At 33.3% G+C, this 20,172-nt stretch overlaps 1 protein-coding gene across 33 annotated transcripts in view; it reads left to right on the top strand.

Moving 5' to 3' along the window:
• Nucleotides 1-20,172, top strand: part of RIMS2 (regulating synaptic membrane exocytosis 2) — a 598,763-nt gene that overhangs the window by 398,847 nt on the left and 179,744 nt on the right. The window lies entirely within an intron of this gene.

Genomic DNA, 20,172 nt, shown 5'->3' with positions numbered 1-20,172 from the left:
CCTTTAAATGCCAAGATAGAATGTTCTGTTTTTATAAAAATTTTAATGTGCCTTTCAAGCAGAATTCTGTATGTTGTACAAGACTTGAACCAAAGACATCAATTGCAGTCTGTGTTTATATCACCAAAGATGTACACCCAGTCTAGTGATACTTATCCTCATATATTTCATTTCGTATTTATGATGATCTCTCAGTCATTAAATTTGACTTTCTAGAAAAGAAAGCTGTTGAATTAGATAGCGATTGTGGTTTGTATTTCCTGCATCACTTTTCATGTTGTACCAAGACTGCTTACAGTATACCAAAGTTAAACATGTACAGTTTTACTATCAACACTACGTTATGACTCAAGAGAAAATATTGAATCATGATATGTGGAGTGTCATACATTTACTAAATAATAAAAATTCCTCTGCCAATGAAAGAATTCTAAAATTAACCTAGTAAGTTTAAAGAATTGTTAACTGTTTTATTTATTTATGAATTTCCAGCACATAGAATAATGCCTGGCCCATTATAGGCCCTCAATAAATGTTTGTTGAATGAATGCATGAAACATTGTTTAAAAACTGAAAAGCTACTTCGAATAGTGTACAATGTATCCCTAAAAGAATCTCGTCATTCTATAGATGTTTATATTAAATTGTGTTTTCTATTAAAATTTCTATAAGCTATTTGTAACGAAATTTTAAGTGCACCGCATTTGGGCAGCATATTTTATTGCCATATATAACTTGGAACAGCTGTGTTCTTGTTAGTTACTGAATGATTTATGGACTTCAGTATTGAGGTTTCTCTGTAATATGTACCATGATTTTAAACAACTCTGTGCTATTATGACTAATGGTTTCTTATGCTGTCTGGCAAGATTACAGCAGCATTTCTGTAGTTCTTAATTATTCACATTAGAATGGATTACATAATTTTAAAAGTACTTTACAGAAAGAAAGTTGTGTGATGTGTATAAATATTTTTTGTCTCCTCAGGACTTTTAAAGACAGAGTTTTGACTTCATTTGTTGGCATGTGATGTCAGAAACAGTTTATGTCACAATTTTTTAAAAATTCAGTTTTAATATCTTTGATAACAATAGTCTGTTGAGATGTGAGTTCTGTTCTTTGTAATAATAAACCTACCAGAAAGTCAACATAGAGCTAATGCTGAAAGTTGGGGTTGAGGAATTTTTTAATGGGCTTGTCAATTAACATTCTATATGCCTTATAGAATCTATTTTTTAACAAATTTTTCTTTTATTATCCCCTTTCACTGTGATTTTTTTTTGTAAGTAAAAGGAAGGAGAGCTAAAAGTGCCCTTATCATTTCCAGTATGAGATAAAAGGATTTTTTGTTTGTTTTGTTTTGCTTGAACGTATGAATGATTTCAGCAGTGTTTTTGTGAATGTTGATATAAAGACTTTAGCAGATACATAATTGTGTAATTTTCTTTGCTTTAATGGGGGGCAAAAATACCTCTTTTAGAAGTTTTCGAATTCCAACTGAAGTTAAAGATGCATAATCCAAAATAGGCTGTCAGTTGGTGGTCTACATCAAATTTTATTTGGATTATCTCTTGAAAAGTTGTCAGAACTTGTAATTTAATGGCGTTATTTCAAAATCAAAGTAATGACGTGATTATTTTTCTCATCCTGTTCAACAGCTAAAAAATGAACAACTCCTACTTTAATTCCTTTTGATTTTGGTTATATTTTAGTCTGTTAATGAAGTGAATTTAAAACCTTGGCTATGTTGGTTTTCATGATGGTACAGTATCGGTTATCGTCTCTTTGAGAACCAGAAAAAATAAGAGCAATATAAGAAGAGTACAATGTACTAAACAACAGTTAAAGCATTAATATTTTTTAAATTTTTCTCTTAACTTTGAGGTACTGGCATTTTGTGAAAATAAAAGAGAGTTAATAATTTGGGGGGGTTCTGTAGAAGAAAAGATATATAATGTTATTTTTCTAAGAATGTATCAAGCTTATAGACAAAGTATTTTGCCTGCTTTACACAGTTATCACATACCATAAATATTTTAGAGGCTATAATTTCTCTTTTACAAATCAGAGCCATCATAAAAGAAGACAGTATGATAACTTATTAATAGACTATTTATTTGCTTCCATAACTTGTCAGAAATTCATTAAAAATAATCTTTAATCTCCCTATAATCACTCATTGTATCATGAATAGTTTGAAATTTTTGGTCACAAGAGTAACAAATATACATATCTGGTGTTATTTTTTTTCTTCACTTGTGCAAATACAGAAGTTAATGAAGAGACTGGGCATGTGGAGGAGCAGTGGGGAGAAAAGCAGGGTGAAGCGATCAAGGCAGGTCTGTCGGACTGTGTGTCTAGAATAAATAATTGCATTTTTTAGAAGTATGACTTTTCCATTTCATATAAGATATTGGGCTCCAAATTTATATATGCACAATAAAGAACGGTTTGTTTTTCGGTACTGACTTTTAAATACATTGCCTAATTTTATTAATGGAGAAATACTACATAAGCTATCTAATCGAGATAACTTACCAGAATGTTTAATTTATCCATCTGAACATGTTCCTTAGTATTTAGATCAAACTAAAATTATAGACAATGCCTCTGATCAAATTCACGCCTAACCTTTACCCTAACTCTGTATTCAATTCATTTATTTATTAAAAACTGAGTTCCTACTCTGGGTTACACTGAGTAATACATTGCAGTCCTAGCCTCTTCTCTAAAGAATTTGGTTTTGTAGAGGTAAATTACAAGTAAAGTAGACTAGAATATAAATTCTATTAAAACTTCTAGAGACTATCACAATTTTATTCATAAATTCTTTTCCTAAAATAAGAACAATTAACCATATATTCCTGTTCTTCATCCCAGCTCAATAGTGTTCTAATATTTATTGACAATCATAATTTCTTACTAAACATTCCATCTTCTGAGTGGAGGGCCTCGATTCTTGCGTTTTCTTGAAGTCCTTATTATATTCACATGTCATAATTTTTGCCACTTTCTTTGTCCGCATGTTCCTGAAAGGATTTTAAAACTTCAAATGTTACATAATCAGTAAATGTATTAATACACTTCTTTCATCAAATTTTTTATTTTATTAAATTCTTTTATCAGATTTTCACTGTTTTTATTTGAAACACAGAATTGAATCCTAGTCTTTTCTAAGATGTCGGTTTAAAAAGATTTAACAGTGAAGACTGAACAAAATTGAACAATGAAAAATGACTGTGGTCCTAATTTTATCACGTTTAAATCATCACTTTTCTTTCATGAACAATAGAGTGTACTTCATGTGCCTTACGTTCACTCCTTTTCCACTGTGTGAAGCAATGTCCTTATGGATACTGTGCATGACATGTATTTTCCTGGATGCATTGTCTCAGTATTTACAGTATAAGATGCACAACCTCTTAAGCTGCAGTTGCTGATTATCAGTGACTATTTTTTTTTTTTTTTTTTTTTTTTTTTTTTTTTTTTTTAAAGATTTTTATTTATTTATTTGACAGAGAGAGATCATAAGTAGGCAGAGAGGCAGGCAGAGAGAGTGAGAGAGAAGCAGGCTGCCTGCCGAGCAGAGAGCCTGATGTGGGACTCGATCCCAGGACCCTGAGATCATGACCTGAGCCAAAGGCAGCGGCTTAAACCACTGAGCCACCCAGGCGCCCCACAGTGACTATTTTTAATATCATAAAGATATGAGCATCTGTTCTGAATATCTAGTATTCTAACTACTAGAATGTCGTGCATCTTCCATTTTCCTGCAATGCTATAGGAATCACATGTTTAGCATAAAAAATGAATTTAATTTTAATTTAGCTGTGCAATTAATGTTTTCCTATTTGCCCATTCCTATATGTCTCATTTTAGTCCATATGAGCGGTGAAATGCTTTCACACTGTTCACGAAGTGGCTTCCAGAGGAAAGTCATTTTTTAGGAAATTATTAGTTTGGGGGCTTCGGTGGTAGTTAATATTTTTATTTATTTTTCACTTCCTTAAGATAAAGCCTATTTGTTGAAGCAGTTTGTCACCTATCCTCAAAATTAATTTCATTAATGAATACATCAATTGTCAAATTAGCATAAAACCATAACTATAATCTTTCTGACTTACTATAAAATGACTATTCTTCATTTTATTTTGTGTTTTATTACTTTTCTCATAGGATGGGAAGGATATACTTTACTCTTGTGTTCATTAATGTGAGATGTCATGTTTAATGCATGAATTTGTTTCCCTAGTGTGTGATTGCATCTTTTGTGGTGTGCTTGGTTTTTATTTGGATTGTTAGTGACCTTAATTATTAAACACTATTGTCTGTTTTCAATGTTAAAAGACAATGAGGAAGAAGCACCAAGCCCACCTAATAATGGGAAAAAAGGCAAGTCTAATATGAAGTTAATAGTGCCTTTCTATATATTAGACACTCAGTATTGACGTTTGTGATGTGTGTGAATATACTTTCTTAAATTAAATAGATGTAAATATCCTAGTACAATCCTATTCTATTGAAATGTGTGTCATTTAAGTCAGAAGTTTGGCTTTGTTGGTCATGTTAAGATTCCGAGGGAGAAAGTGTTGGCCAAGTTATCTCGCAAAAAACACAACATAGATAATTTTCAATCCAGAAATTGTTTTAAAACTGAGTGATTTTAAAAAATATTTTAAGCAGAATTTTAAATTAGAAAATGATATGAGCTTAATTTAGTTTAATAATATTAAAGAAACACCTACAATATTTGTAGATTTTTCAGTTTTATACAAATAAATTAACATATTGCCCGAGTGAGTAAAAAAGATGATCAATTTCAATATTTAGATTTATTTTTCTTATGATTATTGGTGACTTAATTCTATAACCCGGCACAACTAAGTTCTGTCAAAAACAACAGGACTGTATATGTTTTATAATAATTGATAATCAAAATTAGCTCAGATGTCAGCATTTTAAGATGGTTATTAAAAAAAGGATATTCTAAAATTTCTCTGTATTATAACAATTTGCCTTTGTTATGGGGCCAAATTAAAAAATGAATACTTCAGGCACATTAGTTAAAATGTCTTTTAGTCTTGATTATATACTTCCCTGTCTTCATCTGTTATAAATAATGTCTACAGTGTTCTGTGTGATATTTAATTAGGACTGAAATAATTTTATAATTTTTCTTACTATGGAGTATTAATTAACTATTCATTAAAACCCCTTCCAGCATAAAATTCTTGAAATATGCTAGGATATTATAGGTTAAAAAGGTGAAAATAATGTAACCAAATAAATAAAATCAAGTATTATAAAATATTAACATTCTCCATAAAACAATAAAAATTTACATAAGCTTTCAGTGTGCATTTACATAGTTGTCATTTTTATCTATATTTTAGCCTCCGTGATTTCTGCTTAGTATCTACAAAAGGATATGTTTATATGTACTGAAATTTATATCAGTGATCAGAAAAGTAGATATCTCTTCTTAAATGTTCAGTCAATTGTTAGAGTGCAACAAATTTTAAGAACATTTCATGCCATTTTTTTTTTTTTGAGTAAGTTTAAATGTATCAAAAGAATAAGGACTTCATGGGAGGACACCAAGGTAAATACTTCAACAGACAAAGTACTTTGAGCAGGTGTTTTGGGCTTCCTGAGCTTTAGTTGACCGTGAACGCTGTTAAGCCTTTCACCTCTAAACTCTACCGCACTCTTGTTATTCCTTTGATCTCGCATGTAAAGGTTCTACTGGCAATAATTGTTGAGTCACTCCCACTCGTTATTAGTATATTTTTTTCATGTACATAAAAAAATCCTCATTACTGCAAAACATCACTATTGTTATATAGATTAATCTGCATAGGATACAGTTGGACCTAAGGAGAAGTTAATGAATAAAAATTTGTAAAATGAGAACTCTGTATTTTATGTATCCCAACCCGCGTTTTTATTTAGCATAATCTTTTGATGGCCCACCTCTAATTAAGGCCTAGGCATCTAATTTATCCTTTTGCAGTTTTCTTTTGGAAGAGACACATTTACTGTCTGTTGAATTAATTTCACAGTACAGTTCATGAGTACGATTAAGGTGAGAGGTTGTTTTTAAATTAGCTAAAGCATATTTGTGGATTAGAGAAGATTCCATAGGTTAGAGGGATGTTACTATATTCCTTCTTTACTTACGTATTCAGAGAAATAAATAAATAAATAGAGGTAACTGTGAATTCTGGCTATAGCCTTGTATTAGAAATGGCCAAACATTGAATTGAGTGATGGATTTATCACCATCCTCTCTTCTGATTTAAAATGCAAAGGGAGAAAATAATAAAGATAGAGATAGCTTTATGCTGCACCTTCTGTGACGTGCCCACATATCATTCTGGAATAGAAACAGTGTGTGCTGCCTTTCAATTAGTGAAATACGTGATCAGTCAGCCCGAGTGTCTCCATTAACCCTATATGAAGGTCAGACTGTTTGGTAGGTGGAATGGGCTTCAGAGTTCTCAAATGACGATGTACCTAAGCCAATCCCTTTACATACATTGGCTCTTTATACCTTTAATGAACTACGATGAGACTATCTTTATTCCATAGCATAGCACTATAAATTAAGACTTAAAGAAAAGCATAATTGGTGAGTTTCTAGCTACTTATAATTGCTTTCATTTACTTATTCATTCATTCTACAGAGCATTTTTGGGTACTTACTATGTTCTAGTCTCTGTTCTGGATGCTAGAAATATGCTAGTGTACCTGTCAAACAAAGCTCCATGCCTTCATAATCCTTGTATTTATTGGAGCAAGCAAATAATAAAAGAATATAGCAAATCATTTCATATACTGATAAGTATGAAAAAGAAAATGCCATCAGGATAATGGGATAGTGTTCAAGAAAGTAGGGTAAACAATTCTTGATAATGCATTCTGAGAAGTATTCCCATCAAGGTAATATTTGAGCAGATACCTCAAGAAAGTCACAGAATTACCACTTGAAGGCCTGGAAAGAAGCGTGTTCCTGGCAGAGGGAATAGCAAGAAGGAAGGCTCTGTGATGGGAGCCAGCTTGACTTGTTGGAAGAGCCAGGAAGAAGCCACTTGAGTGAGACCAAGCAGGGTGAATGGTAGTAAGTTGGGTCAGGACGAGCTGGAGCAGGTGACTCATATCATCCATCAGTCAATGCTAGGATTTTGTTTTTGCTGAGTGAAATGGGAAGATTTGATTCCAGTGACATAATACGATTTCTTTTTAAAATAAACTAAGTTTTTTTTAAACATTTTTATTTTTATTTTTAAAATTTTTTAATTTTTAAATAAACATATAATGTATTTTTAGCCCCAGGGGTACAGGTCTGTGAATCACCAGGTTTATAGACTTCACAGCACTCACCACAGCACACACACCCCCCCAATGTCCATAACTCCACCACCCTTTCCTGACCCCCTTCCCCCCAGCAACCCCCAGTTTGTTCTGCGAGATTAAGAGTCTCTTATGGTTTGTCTCCCTCCTGATCCCATCTTGTTTCATAAAATAAACTAAGTTTAATTGCCATGTTAAGGCTAACCTGAAAGAATTGAGATAAGCAACAGGGAGGCTTTTGCAATAACCCAGGAAAGAGTTGTCAGTGGCTTAGACCATAGTGACAGGAGGATTTGGATTCTGGATAGATATTAAAGACGGAGCCAACAGAATTACCTGATAGAATGAAAGAGAGAGATTCAATGATAACATCCAAGCTTTGGGCCTATGTAACTGGGAAAATAGGGAGTTTCTATTAACTGACAGAAGAAAAAACTTGAGAAGAATTGTTTGGTGGGAACATTTCAGGGGCTCAGTTTGGGATATAAACTAGAGATCCTCCTAGATATCTAAGATAAGATGTCAAATAGGCAACTTAAAATACGGTCTGGATTTCAGGTTGGAGATTTGGACTGTTTGGGAGTTATCCTCAGAGAGGGCGAGAGGTTGAACACCATGAGTCTGGCTGAGATTACTGAGAGAACAAGGGAAGAGGTCAAGGGACCCTGCACTGAACTCTCTCATACTCGGAAGCTGACAAGATGAAGCAGCAGGAGACAGAACTAGGAAAGAAACCATGGAGCGCAGTGTCTTTGAGTACAGGTGAAGAAAATACTTGAAGTGGGTGGGAGAGAGCTACTGAGTGTGAAACCATCCCTCGATTTAGCAAGTGTGAAGTCAAGTTATCCTTCATTAAGGGCAGTTTTGTTGGAGTTGTATGAAGGCTGAGGAGAATGGATTTAAAAGGAGAGGAAAGAAGGGGGACAGTGAATAGAATAGATGCCTTTGAAAGGCATCTATCTTTGGCTGTAAAGGAAAAAAAAATCTGGAACTGAGGGGAGATATCATGGGACTACAATGCATGCAGAACACATGGGAAACTGTGTGCACATGTGTTTTGTTTTCTGAATCTGGCTTGCTGGTTTGCTTTCTAGAGCCATCTGGCCCCACTTATCTCCCTATAGTTTACCAGTGTGTATCTTGGTATTCTGTGGTTTCACTCCTAGATTTAGAATCAAGACTTTTAGATTTAGAAGGAGGCTTATAAGTCTTTTAATAAAGCTGCTTTTCTTCATTGACAAAGGAATAGATATCTAGAGGATAATCAGCTTTCTTCAATCCACATAGTAGCAGATCTCTAGTCTTGACTTCCAGAATATGCATTTCTGTATCCTGCCTCTCAGATAAATGGTGATCTTCTTGCATGGGTTTCAACCATTTATTTTATTTTAAATATTAGCTAATGGCTTAGTTCAGTTCAACCAATGTCTGCTATTTTCAGCTTATTGTACCGGGTGGTTATTGAGGATACACTGACAAATCAGATGTGTTCCCTGCTTTGGGGAGATCCCAAGATAAAACAATGAGAATAACAAAAGAGAGCTGGTGAAATTATTTTGTAGCATGTCACTTATAGAAAGTGCTTGAGATTGTGATACATACAAAGAAGAGGTAAGTTGTGAGGGGTTCTAGGTAGGTTTTCAGCCTAAGATATTCCACTGCTTGTCCTAGTTCATATTTTGCCACTCTCTCATGGCTTAATTATTTTAATAATATGAAGCTTTTAGGCTTTCTAGAACATTGAAATGTAAATATTCCTGAGGAGCCTGACCTGAGCTTTTATTAAATACAGATCTTTTTTAATTTAATTTTATTTTTTACTAACATATGATGTATTACTTGTTTCAGGGGTGCAGGTCTGGGATTCATCAGTCTTACACAATTCACAGCACCTACCATAGCACACCCTCCCCAGTGTCCGTCACTCAGCCATCCCTCCTAACCTCCTCCACTCCAGCAGCCCTCAGTTTGTTTCCTGAGATTAAGAGTCCCTTATGGTTTGTCTCCCTGCCTGGTTTTGTCTTGTTTCATTTTTCCTTCCCTTCCCCTATAACCCTCTGTCTTGTTTCTCAAATTCCTCATATCAATGAGATCATATGATAATTGTCTTTCTCTGATTGACCGATTTTGCTTAGCATAATACCCTCTAGTTCCATCCATGTTATTGCAAGTGGCAAGATTTCATTGTTTTGATGGCTGCATAATATTCCAGTGTGTGTGTGTGTGTGTGTGTGTGTGTGTGTGTGTGTGTGTGTACCACATCTCTATCCCTTCATCTGTCAATGGACATCTAGGCTCTTTCCATAATTTGGCTATTGTGGACATTGCTGCTATAAACATTGGGGTACACATGTACATACAGATCTTCATAGGAAGCAAGTTAGAGCCTGTGAGAAAGTCAGGTATGGGAGATGGATGCTGAAAAATGCCGTAGAGCACTAGGTACGTTGGAAGAGTGATAATGATGAATTCTGCCTTGAACAAGCCCTACTCTAGTCTACTAGTCTGCTCTAAATAGTGTTACTTGCTCTCTAGCTGTGCTCTAAACTTACTTTCTTAACTAAATTGATACATTTAAATTGCTCAGAATAATACTTGTCAATAGTAAGTACCATATAAATGTTAGCTGTGATTAGTAAAATTTCCTAGTAATATATTACTCCAATTTTGCATTTTCAGCACAAACTGTGAAAACTTTCAATTTAAAGTAAAAGAACACCTGATTATGAAAGTAAACCTGAACCATTTATTCAATATATATGGTTTACTAGTTTTTAGGAAATTATTCATCTTGATACTGTTCTTGACCATTTGGTTGCCTAAGAAATAAAACCGGGGGAATAAGTCAGATTAGGTTGCAGCATTAGTTATTATATAATATGCTAATGCATTTGTATGGGTTTTAATCCATTTTTAAAAATCAATATGCAAATATTTAGAATACTCTTCTCTAACAGAGCTATTTAAATTATTAGTACTTTTCAAGTTTAAAGTCTTTAGAGGACTCCATTGGAAGTCAATACTTGGCTCCTAAGCTCATTTCTATTCCTAGGCATATGACATCTGGTAAAGTTCCTAATTTCTCTGCACCTTTCCTCTTCTGTACAATCAGGTATCCTATAAGAATTTTTTTTTTAAGGAAACTAAGTGTTTTTGGAGATGTAGCTAATGAAAGCTAATGTCTCATGGCTTTGTTTCTGATTTATTATCTATGTTGTTACTCTTATTTGTTCATTTCGTTTGGTTTTGGAAACTTAGCAGACGCAGCCTCTAAATTGGCTGTTGGTGAGTCATTCACTGTCAGGATGATAGACGAAATAAATGCTACCATGCTACCTATCAAAAAATCATGTTCCGGGGCGCCTGGGTGGTTCAGTGGATTAAAGTCTCTGCCTTCAGCTCAGGTGATGATCCCAGGGTCCTGGGATCGAGCCCCGCATTGGACTCTCTGCTCAGCAGGGAGCCTGCTTCCCTTTCTCTCTGTCTCTGCCTGCCTCTCTACCTACTTCTGTCTGTCAAATAAATAAATAAATAAATCTTTAAAAAAAAGAATCATGTTCCTAAATGTACAGAAGGAAAAATGTTTTGTCCCTTTGAGCCTCAATGTGGAGTTGCCTACATTATTTCAAACATAGTTAACCTTGTAGACTAGGAAGAAAGGAAGGAAAGGAGAAAGAAGAGGGGGGGAAAAACAGGTTACAAAGGAACCCAAAATAGTAAAGTAATTTTGACAATCTGTAATGAATACTTATGTCTGTAAGCATTCTATAAGTTGGATAGCATTGACAGTGTGGACAGGCTTTGTGTTTCTGCCTCTCTGTATTTCTGTGAGTGCTTCTAGAGCAAGGAAAGTAAGATACCCATGTCTTAATTTCCAAATTTGGTTTATATCTAGATAATAATGGATTTTATATTTCCTAAATATGGCATTCTTTGCCAACTTAGATGAATGATGATTTGACCAAAAATTATATGGGAGAAATTCAGGGATACCATAAAATAGCAAGGAATTTATCATACAGTTTTTAGCAGGTTGTGCATTCAGTCACATCTGTATTATGGAAAAGTAACTCAGTGACAGTGAGGAAGATGGCTTGAAAGAAATGAGACAGAGGATATAAGACCATTTCAGGTCTTTCAGTAGTCCACTAGGATGGTCTGAACTAGAGCAAGGAGAAGAAGAAGAAATGCATTTTAAAAATTTCCTTCCTCGTTCAAATCCACAGGCCTAAATGAATCAGTTGTAGAAGTTAAGTACTTATAAACAAATATTTTAAAATTTCTTTTCCTGATCTTTCCTTTCCTTCTTGGAGCCCATTTCTCCTTATTTTACTTTTCTCTCCCCTTTTGCTCATTTTATTTCTTCTGTATTTGCAAAACCTCAACTGGCTAATCAGATTTAGTGATTCTACCTCATACCTTTCTGCATACTTCCACCACTATTCAAGCCATACCATCACTGATTTCCTGAATATAATTCTTTTTTTTTTTTTTTAAAGATTTTATTTATTTATTTGACGGAGAGAGAGATCACAAGCAGGCAGAGAGGCAGGCAGAGAGAGAGGAGGAAGCAGGCTCCCTGTGGAGCAGAGAGCCTGATGCGGGGCTCGATCCCAGGACCCTGAGATCATGACCTGAGCCGAAGGCAGCGGCTTAATCCACTGAGCCACCCAGGCGCCCCTCCTGAATATAATTCTAAAGCCATCTTCTATTTGTTGTTGAAAATGATGCGACCTTAGGAGGGCGATAGGATAGAGTAAGAGCACAGGTTTTGGGCCTTGGCTCAGGGCCTGTCTTTACTATGTACCAACTCTAGGCCCTTAACCTAAGTTCATCTGAGAAAAAGAAATCTTACCATCTTTCTTTTATGCCCAGTATGCTACTTTGAGAATCAAATGAGGTAATGAATGCGAGATTGTTTGTAAACTAGAGAACTAGTCAGTTATCCTTAATAACCAGCTCTTTGTTTTCTTACCTGGAGAAACCAACCACCTGATAGAAGGTCCTTTTTGTGTTTTATAGGATTAAATATGATGCTCTGTGTGGAGGCAATTGAAGCATATATTATACATATAGTCTTATTAACATAAGAATTTGTGCTCTTTAAATTGTAGCATTCATAGGATTGGCTACCTGGGGTGATGGAAAGTCGCTGAAATACAGTTATTTTGAAGACGTGGGTTTCTTTTCTTTTCTTTTCTTTTTTTTTTTTAAGATTTTATTTATTCATTTGACAGAGAGAGAGATCACAAGTAGGCAGAGAGGCAGGCAGAGAGAGGAAGGGAAGCAGGCTCCCTGCGGAGCAGAGAGCCCAATGCGGGACTCTATCCCAGGACCCTGAGATCATGACCTGAGCCGAAGGCAGCGGCTTAATCCACTGAGCCACCCAGGCGCCCCAAGACGTGGGTTTCTTAAATGTCACTTAAAAGCTCACTTCATGGTTAAGTCTTCGTGTGTAAAATCATTCTTCATATTATCTAATATTTATTAAATCAATCTTAAGCTTTCCAATCTACAAATTAAATTCACAACTGAATATTTACTCAATTCAACTTTAAAATACTCAATTAGAGTGTTATTTTTAAAAAAGAGAGAAAATTATCCCTCTAGAACAAACTTTTTGTGTGTACTTGAGTGGATTTCTGGTCTGTGCACTTGGACATATATTCTTTCAAAGTAATACTTACTGATTAATTACATTATACGTCTTTGATTTTCACTTTTTAACCTTGGGTAATAGGTTGTACAGTATCATGGGCTAGCACTTTATACTTAAAATTTCAATTTTAAGTTCATTATTATTTAACATTAAGGAGACCATTTTGTTTTGTTTTGTTTTTAATTATCACAATAGTCCTTTAACAGAAAAGACTGTCTTCAAGGTGTTCCATCAGTGGTATTTTTGCTATTTTTGTTTAGTATACCTAAAACAACTTTCTGACAATTTGAATAGTTTCCTGATACAAAACTAGTTTGCTAGTTTCATTTTAATACTATGGCCCATAATTCCAAGAGGGCTAACTAGAATGGGTAGCTCTCAGCATTGGTTTTTGGGTGATAAACAAATTAGTGAGTCAATAGTTCTGTTCTTCTTATAACTTTAATTCTGTTTTAAAGTCGACATCTGAGTTTTAACAGAGGGTTTAAATAGTTACATTTAGAACTTTTAGAAAATATTCTATACTCTCAGTGTCCTAATTTCATCATCTCTGGTATAGGTATTCTTCTACAAAAGCTGACTAGTCTAGAATAATAAGAAGCAAGAGCAACTCGGTAATTTTAGAGATGGAAATAACCTTTCAAATTTTTAAGGCTAAATTTCTCACTTCAAATATAACATATAAGAGGCCAGAGAGGCTCTGAACCTTGGCTAAGGTTGTACACATAGTTAATAGCAGAAATATTCCAGAAGCCAGCATGCCTGGCTCAGTCTGGTAACATATCTGTGACATTTTTTAATCAACCATTGATAGCCTTGATCTAGGTCTTCTTTCATTGTTATATTGGCTGTCATTTATAAATTGATAGTTATGGACTATTTTTGTGACTGGCATATAATAATTTTCAACAAATACTTGCTAATGTCGGTCTGTCAACGCAAGGCAAATAACTATAAACAACTTCTCTTCAATTAAAATGTTTGTCAACTCAAAGAAAGTGTTTAAAAATTAAACATGTTATGTGTTAAGGGGTTTCTGCCAATTTACCAATAGGCTATACCATTTTCAAAACAAGCCATTTCGACTTCTGCGTACTCAATCTCACTTCAGAATAGCGTGTCTTCTATTTTGTAACATCGTAAACTATCAAGTGGTGAAACAACTTTTTTAGATGACAAAGGTATAGGATTTTAGCAAATTTTAGGAGCAACTCTGTAATCCTGTTGAATCTTTCATATTATATCGGTGGGTGACCAAAAGTGCAGATTTTTCAAAACTCAAGAAATACTTTGTTGTAATGAGCTTATTATTTTCCTCAAACAGAGAAATTAGTCTGTTGGTTCTTGATATCAGATTAATTTGGTTAAAGGTACAGACAATTCGTTTATTCCTATAACTAAAGAGGGCTTAACCAAGAGTTTGGGAATTTATTAGAAAATCTATATATTCTCTAAAGGTTTTAAGACTGTTCTTCCCGCTAGCAGTTGATTGAAATATAGTATCTTTATCTAGATTGTTTACCATCCTAATAGGATTTACCATGCAATCCTATATTGCATCTTTAGCAGATTATTTATTAACACCCAATTAGAAAATCAGGGTGTTAACTACACACCTAAATGTAACTTTCATACTCGCAAATCAAGAAGTTTGTTTCTTCACAAGAGCTGATTTATGTTGGGCCAGAAAAAAAAGCATCTTATTATTAATAGCATTTATTTTAGGTTTAGGAACTGGAAAACCCTTACAATTAATGCAGTCGATTCTAACAGCGTAAGTAAACAAAAACAAAATTAAAAATAGTAAGTAATCAAAAATCAAAACCAGTAATGTATCCCAAATCCCCTATATTTGATGTTGCAATATAGCATATTTTCGATTTTGACAGTGATTTCACCTTCCCTAGTTATGTTTTGCTTAGGTTAATATTATAAAATGTTAGTATTTCATTATGTCCAAAGGTGGATAAAGCACCATCTTAACTAACAAAATAACTATTAATAAATAACTAACAAAACTCTTAGTTATTGTATAACATAGTGAAAAAACTTCTTGGGGATTAAAATGTACATTGACAGTAACCAGCTACTTATAATATAATTTTAGAAATATGTGGATAAAAAACAGGCAAGTGTATACTTAAAGTATTTATGAATGCTGCTATGAGATTAAATGGTGATCAGCAAATCTTTTGATACATGACTTACAAGACATGATCTGTACTCCCCCACTTCCCATTTCATTACCTCTTTAACCTCATCTTCTAGTATTTTCCCCTTCATCCACTCTGTTCCAGTCACAGAGTTCACCATGATTTTCTAGAATATGTCAGACATGCTCTTACCTCAGGGCATTTGCATGTGCTGTTCTTCTGGTTGTAATGCCTTCTCCCCAAATAACCATATGGCTAACTCCCCTACTTTCCCAAGTTCTCTACTTAAACTTGTCTTCTTTGTGAGGCACTCTATGACTAACCTATTCAAACATCTGTCACCCTCAGGACATTTTATTTCTTTCTTACCTACTTCATGTTTGTCTTTTTGGCTCAATATCTAAGTGACAAAACATTTTACTTGTTTATACTGTTTAATTTCTCCCACTAGAATATAAACTTTATGAGAACACAGACTTTTGTCTGTTTTGTTTGTGGTTAAATTCCCAGTACCTAATCATGCCTGAATTATAGAAGGTGCTGAATATATATTTGTTGGATTTAAACATATTTTATAATACTACAAATAATTCTGGATAATCTTAGATAAGCCAGATAACTCATATTCAATGACACCAAACTTAATAGTTTTCATTGAAATAATAACCCCACGGCACATAAATTTTTCTGTCATTTAATGAAAGTACTAAATGTGGTAGCAAAAAATTAGTCACTTTATCTTACCATATATTAAAATGTATTTGTAGATTTTCTCTTGGTATGTATGGAAGTCTCTGCATTTTAATTCCACATAAACATTTTATTGTAACATAATAACATAATGTTTAGCAAAATGTTTATTTCTAAAATAAATTAATATTATTTAATATCAACCAAAAAAACCTTTATTTACCAAGCCATTTTAATTATATTTTCTTCATACCGTGGCCCCACTTATTTTATCGAAAATAAATTTTGGAGATTACCGGAATAAATTTTAGTGCTCTGGATTTTGAAACTTATAAGAAAATTCAAATATCACGTTCCTGTATTTAAAATATTGACTACATATTGATAAAAATCTATGGGAAAACATAGGGGGAAAAATCTAAAAACTAATTAGGTTCTGAAGTATTTTTAGGTTCTCGTTGTACACATTGTCTATACTTCTAATAAGTTCTGATGATTTTTTTGGCTTATACTAGAAGTGACATGGGAAGACCAGCAGAAAAAGGTGAATGGTACAATAAGTGATGACAAACCATTGCCGAAAAAGCAACACCAATCTGAGCCAGGTTTGTCAGGGTTTGGAAAACCACTGAGAGCATGAGACTCTAAGCATGTGTGTGCTTGTACCTCATCTTTCTCATTTTGGTGTGAACTTTATAGTGTGTAGACCCTATTTAAATTAGAGTGGTGAACACTTTATTTCAAAATAGGTGTAGAAAACAAATTCTACATATTTTGGAAAAATATTTTTTTGTTTTCAGGATTACTTTTCTAGGAGAAAATTTGACTTATTTAAGCACAAATGGTCATTTATATATTTGGTTGTTTGGCCCAAATTAAAGTACCTTCATGGAAAGGGATCACAATATATAATTTGATATAATATGTATAATTAAATATAAATACATATTGGGGAGGGGAGGCGAACCATAAGAGACTATGTACTCTGAAAAACAACCTGAGGGTTTTGAAGGGTCAGGGGTGGGAGGTTGGGGCAACCTGAGGGTTTTGAAGGGTCAGGGGTGGGAGGTTGGGGGAACAGGTGGTGGGTAATGGGGAGGGCACGTTTTGCATGGAGCACTGGGTGTTGTGCAAAAAGAATGAATACTGTTACACTGAAAAAATAAATAAAATGAAAAAAAAAAAAGAATTTAGAACCCAAAGAAAAAAATAAATAAATAAATATAAATACATATAATTAAAGTACCTTAATGGGGAGGTATTACTTGCTTCCTTAAAAAGTACTATACAAAGATCAATAATACTGTCAAGGCACTATACCAGATATTGGAAATGACTTATTTTACAACTTTTGCAGCTAAGATATTGCTAATAACAGCAAAGAGTGATAGCATATTGTGTGAATTCAGTAGTCTCTATAGTCCATTATTTCTACAAATGAATTGGAATGAAGTGATTGTATTTTCCTCTTTCTTTTCTTATTTAGAGAGGTATTATTAACTAAGTAGAAGACAAAAACTTGAACCAAGAGTAAAAGGAAGAGAAGCAAAGGGCAGAAGTAATCAATAAACTGAATAATCAGTCCTAGCCTTAATCCATAATTGGATGAGAGTCCGTTGAAAATTTCATCCAAAATTTTAGGATGGCCTTTCTGATGGTGATATTATCATTAAAATGACTGTGTCTATAGTAACAGTGTTAATATATTTTTATATGGTGACTCAGTTCATCTTACATCTCTGAAACTTATACTTTAAAATGTATCGGTGTAAATTAAATTAAATTAATTTTAAACTGGCTCATTAATGAGTATTCACTGCTATCCTGTTGTATGCCAGAAATTGTGATTGGTACTGGGTTATCTGGGTAAACAACACTAATGCAGTAATGTCCTCAGAAAGAGTACATTCTGGCAAAAATATATAAATTATAAGTGATTATACTAATGACTAAATTACCACAATTGTGATAGTGCTTTAAGGAGAAGAATAGGTTGCTTTGAGAAAAATAATTATGTTACATAAGTCTGGAGAGGAAGAAAAAATGCTATAGCACAAGTGGCTTCATCTGTGAATTCTCTTTTAGTGAAACACATTCTGGAAATTTAATACAATAAGCAGGAATTTACATTGGGAATTTAAATACGTAAGTTGTAAGAGAAGTATCTTGCTTTTTTTTCAATTACGCATCACAATTTGTTTTGAAAATAATAATTATCTTAAGATATTTAATGGAATTTAAAGGTAAACAGTATAAAATTAATGATTTATGTTATGATTTATATAACAAAAATTATTACTGTAAAAATCTTTCATTGCAATATTGTGTGATATCGGTTATCTTTAGTCATAAACTATTATTTGTTTGTCTTATTTGCCATGATGTCTGATTACATAAATAGGCTTGTAGCCATATAGATCTATGTAAATAAATTTCATTGAATATTAAAGTCAATGGAAAGTTTGGCTAAAAAAAATCTTAAATCTCACAAACAAAATTTTTAAAATCTCCTAAATATTATTAATTTGTATATTCTCATAGGTAGAATATATATATATTTTATCCCTTGAGTCCTCTAACTGAATATAAACTTCGTGTGTAAAAGAGGAAAATTAATGTAATTAGATTAGAGTGCCTTAATGTCATGGCTTAAAATGGTTAGATTTTTCTATTTTGGCAATTGTGCATTTTCCTATATACTAGGAAATTCAAACTGGCCCTGGAAATCCCCACCCTAGATGTCGTGAGTAAGTATGCGGTATGCTAAGGCAGCAAACACTTGTTAAATGTCAGTATTCCTAAATATCTTTGTTTGTTTCTTAAAGAAAGGTGGGATATGTAGGGATTATTTTTAACAATTGAAACTTTGAATTGATAAAATGGGAGGCAAATAATGGGATATCAGGTGAGTGGGGCTAATTACCTATGTTTTGAGCATGGTCTTTACGGAAGACATGTTTGGAGTCATTCTCTCTTTCATATTTAAGTATGTCTATGATACTAATAATCTATTGATTGTAATCTGTGTTTAATACATAATTTTCATTCACTAAAATTTAAGGTCACATCTTCCATTAATTGTCAAAGATTCTTCATCAGAAGATGGTTATAGTAAACTTGTGTTGTTAGAAAAATTCGTAAGGACTTGAACCCAAATCTGAGATGCAAAGTCAGCTCTGTGTATCAATAGTGTATACTGCTGTCTTTTTTGTTGCTGTTTTATCAGAATCTGTGCAAAAATAATAGCTGGGAATTTTACCATTTTTAGGATGTATGCTAATAACTTAAAAATCATTTCAAATTTTTATTTTAAACATAAGAATATAGAACCAGAGGATTAAATGGCACTATATAGGCTAGAAAATGTGTTAATGAATATTTGGATGAACTTTAAGTATTATGGACTAGTTTCTGCTTCTTTTAAAGAATAGTCTTATTTCAAAACCTGACTGTCCTGAGGGGGTTATCAGCAAGAAAGGTGATTTGTTTTCAGTATCTCTCACTGAATTGATGGGATAGATGATGATTCCTGGGAAATACAATGGTGTTTATCAGATTAGTATCGTAGATATGAGCAAAAATATAAGTATTGTACAAATGATTTTAAACTTCAGGTTTTATGGATAGTGTTTAGTGTAAATCACTAACATCTTCCTCAGCTAGATGTGAATTAGATTTTGTTTAGACCATAAAGTTAATAAAACATTCTTGACAGAAGTCAAGATTATTTGAGTATGGAAAAATCTGTTGTTTAATTTTTAATGAGCAATCTGATTCTAGACTAGAATACTATGGCCTATAATAATGCATTGCTATTAAACATTGAAAAACTTTAATCTGTTGAGCTTTGTATTTTCACTTTGTGAATCTATCTGTTCTTATAGTAATTGAAATGTATCTGAAAAAGAACATATTTTATATTAAATATTTTACTTAAACTCATCCCACAAAAAACTCTGGTGAGAATGCTGATTTTAGTTAGGCTGAATGAATGCTTTGGAACTGATACAGTTTCTCCAAATAAAGATCTTGGACTCAAATAGTTCAGAATGGACTTTGAGATATAATTTCAAATGATTTCTGATATGTTTGATAATTAATTGATACTATTCCAAAAAGGATTGTCTACCTTGGTTCATTATTTTTTAAGTGTAAGGTATGCTATATCTAGGAAAATTTTGAAATAACTTAGCTACCCTTATTGTAATTATCCTGAAACCATGATGGTGCTACTTACTTTCTCGTCTAGAAAATAAGTCTATGCCTTTCTGGGAAAGGGCAGTGAAACACTTTGCTGGGTTACTGTATGATTATATA

The sequence above is a fragment of the Meles meles genome, chromosome 1 (genome assembly GCF_922984935.1).
Source record: "Meles meles chromosome 1, mMelMel3.1 paternal haplotype, whole genome shotgun sequence".
Classification (NCBI taxonomy): Eukaryota; Metazoa; Chordata; class Mammalia; order Carnivora; family Mustelidae; genus Meles; species Meles meles.
The sequence above is the reverse complement of the archived record's forward strand: the minus strand, read 5'-3'. Positions and strand labels throughout refer to the sequence as shown.